The sequence below is a fragment of the Anneissia japonica genome, unplaced genomic scaffold (assembly GCF_011630105.1).
Source record: "Anneissia japonica isolate Jap-2015-1 unplaced genomic scaffold, ASM1163010v1 scaffold287969_len279043_cov187, whole genome shotgun sequence".
In the NCBI taxonomy this organism is placed as follows: domain Eukaryota; kingdom Metazoa; phylum Echinodermata; class Crinoidea; order Comatulida; family Comatulidae; genus Anneissia; species Anneissia japonica.
In genome coordinates this window covers 272,192-276,704 of record NW_022701057.1, presented here as the reverse complement: position 1 = coordinate 276,704, position 4,513 = coordinate 272,192, and the positions used below count along the sequence as shown (strand labels likewise).

The 4,513-nt window shown below is 31.6% G+C and overlaps 1 long non-coding RNA gene across 1 annotated transcript; it reads left to right on the top strand.

The window, feature by feature from the left end:
- The first annotated feature begins 394 nt into the window (after positions 1-394).
- Positions 395-1,556, top strand: LOC117103467. Its single transcript, XR_004444601.1, has 2 exons — positions 395-482; positions 1,482-1,556. It is a non-coding gene; the product is annotated as an uncharacterized LOC117103467 (long non-coding RNA).
- Positions 1,557-4,513: the final 2,957 nt, after the last annotated feature.

Genomic DNA, 4,513 nt, shown 5'->3' with positions numbered 1-4,513 from the left:
TTGCAGTTTGGAATCTCACCAGAGACACGTTTTCATACAACTATTTTAGATTGATACGATTTACAATCATTTTTTTGTTGTTTTTGTTTTGTTTTTTGGAAAGCTATCCATTTACAGTAGGCCTATCATTAAAACAATAGGCCTATACGTATTGCATGCTAAGGATGCATGAAAAGTATATGACCTGGGTAAAGAAAATCCCCCACGTCTCCTTCTGCAGTGCCGCCATTACTATGAACGCCATTACTATGTTGGCTCAGAAATCGACGCAGATATGGTTCCAATTCGTGATCTGGTAAGTCATTCTGAATACATTTTGATAGCAATAACGTATTTTATTGTGACGTAGATCCGTTTATTACTGCTGTATGAATATTAGCTTACAGTCGAACGAGCCAATCATTGTTCAACACGTTCCTCAACACAACGCAAGCACAAATCGACACTACAGTACATTTCCGAAGGCCATTTAGTTTTAAAAGGTACGTATATTTTATTAAACGGTTACTTGCTATATTAACTATTTTAACACTTTCATTGAGAAGGTTTTTTAAATACACTTCCCAAAAGATTGATAGACAGAAAACATTTACTATCTAAACATCGTTTGCCGCACCCACTTCCGTTACCTTTTAGGTCGATACCAGAAACGGGATTAAGCAACGGTTCCTATATGTGAATAGATATCCAGCATTAGATTTAGAGCGGTAGGGGAGAACGGTAGGGGGATGTCATTGTAGAGGTTGGTAAGTGTATGTGTCCGTCGATACTTGCGATATGCGCTTCCCATCTCCTTCTCCGAGAGGTCTGGACTTATAAATTGAATATAGGTCCGCTGTACCGTATTATCATGCGCGTTTTGCCTGGATAGTTAAAGACCGCTTGGATTAAAACGGTATCACTGGCATAGCCAAATGATCTGGTAGAAATTAACAGTATAATTTAGTAAACAGAGGAACTGGTAAAATACTTTAATAATTAGTTAATTAAATAATAATAAAATATATCCATGAGCTCGCCACAAATGGGCGTCATCAGGTGTGGGTATGTACCTTGTACCGTACCTAGTTGACGAGAGTGGTTTAGGCAAAGGTTTCCATTACATCTATAATGCAATCATTTATTATTTTATTACTTTTATTGATTTTTATGATTATGGTTATTAGGCCTATTATTTTATTTAATTATCATTGTAATAGTTTTTTTTACTATTATAATGATTATTTTCACTCACAATGTCTGATGATACAATATTTTCTAAATTTATTACCGTATGTATTCAACCGAATGATTTGTAGAGGCACACAGGAACTAGAAGCGGAATAATTCAAAATCACGTGACGAGGACAGCCAATCATGTACCGTAGCTTGTGAATATTCGCTATTTTGTTCCTACAAGTTGTTCGGAAATTGTAAAGTTTGTGTATGCTAGGTTTTGACTTATTCGTTCTAATTAAATAAGGCTGTACCACTATTCACAGATATTTCACTATTCGACACGATCAATACGAACGTCACAAACCATCGACAACCATGAACGTTCTACCAAGCGATCAGTGAGTACTGTATTATGTATAATAATTTTACAAATTCTACCCGACGATGAGTGAGTACTCTAGTGTAATAATTTGTATCAAGTAAACATTAAGTAAACGAGCTAATACTATAATCTTAAAAGGAGTACAATTATGTACTGACAGACACATTAAAAGTTGTTACTGTAAAGAACTTAATTATAATTTTGTGATTAGTTATTTTGTTTTAGCTAAATATCTAATCATTAACATGTTAGTAACTATTTTTTATGGTGATGAGTATAACAGTAATGTCAAAAATTAATATTCATGAGAAACCTGGTTTAATCAATTACTGTATTTACAATGACATTGTAAGAAAAAGAATTCATACATTTCCTTGCTTGTTATGTCACAGAAACAAATTAGTACAGGCTATAAGGAGAGAGGACTGGCCAGCAGTAACAGACATCCTTGAAAATGAACCTCATCTTATTGATACGCAGGATGAGGCAAGTATTAAGTTAGATTTATGACGTGATTTTCTTGATTTTAGAATTTTTATTATATCATATTTTTCAAATAAGATGCAGTTCCAACACAACACAAAGATCTCAATTATTTGCACAAAATATGTGTACCTATTTTCTGGGTTTTTTATGATTAAAAAAGATTAATCTGCCATACAGAATTGAAAACAAAATTGTCATTCTCTTTAATTAACTAACAAATGTGTGGCTTAATCATCAAAACGTCCGCGAAGACTCTACTGAGAACTAAATAAATTGGTCTAGCGCCCTCTCTAGTTCAATATATGTCGTACAAATTGTAATGCGTTTACTGTATAATTTTATGTAATGTATTATTGCGCTTTACTTAGATAGTCAAAATCTATAATACATTTATTTCATTTTTCTTCATTTCAAATGTCCCAAATAAAATAATTAACAGCCATTGTATAGCTTTAATGGTAATTGTCTCGCATTTTGGTAATTGTCTCGCATTTCTATATTTTAGCGCCTTAAATCTAATTAGAAGTTTTAGCATGTAGGCCAGCTATACCAATGAGTGTTCATATTATAGACAAAAGTATTAGTGAAAATATTTTATTTAACATAAATCGTGTTTTACTGTAATCAGAGAATTCAGAATAAGATATTGATAAAGATACAAAATCAACGGATTAAATCAATAAAAAAATAAAATAAAATGCCCTTCCATGCTGAAATTAACCAACCATGAAGAGATGTTTATTTACTAATAATAAATAAAACAATAAGAAAGTATAATACATACTCCAAGTATAGAAATACACGCCATCGTGTTGGGATTCAATATTTCGACATTAATTATGTCATCATCAGGAATGAAAAAATTATCCATATTAGCAAGCTTATATGCACTAGCTCGTAGATGTTTAAATAAGGTAAAGAAACACTTAATTAAAGAGGTAAAATTCATAACTTTATGGCAGTATAAAAATGTTTCTCATTTTATATCTACTAAGGATCAAACCCCTAAGGAGTACAGAAGTTATGTTGTCTATCATTTTAAATGTCCAGGCTGCAATAGTGATTATATTGGTAAGACAGATAGGTGCTTAATAACTAGACTTAAAATAAAGAACATTCTTCACGATCTGATAGTGTTATATTTGATCATGTTAAAAACTGTGAGGCATTCCAATATGTTTTAGGATTACAGGGTATACTTGAAAATGATAATGTCGTCTGTAATGTAAGTAATAAATTAGGTTTAATATTTTCTAGTACTAACATTATTGACAGCTCCCGAAACTGGTCTATCCCTGTCTCTTATACACATCTAGATGTGTCGCTATACGTAGACTACACCCTTTGCTTAACAATGGGCTCAGAGCTTCAAAAGAGCTTTCTTTGTTTTTGTAGGTATCTTTGATCATTAGAGTAAGAATGCTTTGATCTTTTGTTTAAATCACTGCTACGTCACCTACTAGAGGTAATGTTTTGATTGGTTAAACACTTTTGGTACTAGTGCATATAAGCTTGCTAAATGGATAATTTTTATTCCTGATGATGACATAATTAATATCGAAATATTGAATCCCAACACGATGGCGTGTATTTCAATACTTGGAGTATGTATTATACTTTCTTATCTGAGATTAATCAGTGGACCTTTCGGTTTTTGGAAAATAAAACAATATTGATGGTTTTTATACAGAAATTTATTATTTAATTTAGCCATGTTTGGTGAATAATATTTGGCCATCTCAAAGGCGAGGGGTCTATTTTTATGTTTTTGTCTTCAAACCATTATTCTAATATTGTAACCAATATTATTACTTTACTTAATAAATGGTAAAACTATCTAACGCTGAACACAGCCCGGTATTTAGGTTTCGGGGATTGAAAATATCTTTATTATGAGCATTTATTACTATCCTCTACCATTCACACTGTACTAAAGAAATATAAACAATAATTGCTTTTTATAAAGAAAGTTCGAATCGTTTAAAATGCACCATGCTCAATTAAACCATATTGTCATTCTTGTTAAGTACAAACCGTGTGGCCAATATACATTTTATTTATATTTGGCCTGCAAATTAGTTCGTTAGTTGATAAACTTCCGCATTGATAAGTTTCCCTGATAACTAAAAAAACGAGTCTAGCGCCCTCTGTAGTTCAACAATATTTATTTGAACTTGCACTTCTACGATATCGATGGCTTTCAATATCAAGATTCAAAATTCAAGATAGATTTTATTGTCACATATAAAAATATACATGAAATTTGCTTTCCTGTGCTTATAAAATAAAACAATATAAATACAAAAAACAGTATACAAAACGATTTAATGAGGCACTATGCGTTCGTAAAACGAAATACAGGATAAAAACGTAAACAATTTTTGTAATACACATGCTTTTCGTTAAGTTGTAAATAATATTAATAATAATTGGCGATGAATGGTTGTAAGTAAACTTAGGCCATAAGTAAATAAATCTTATTAGCTT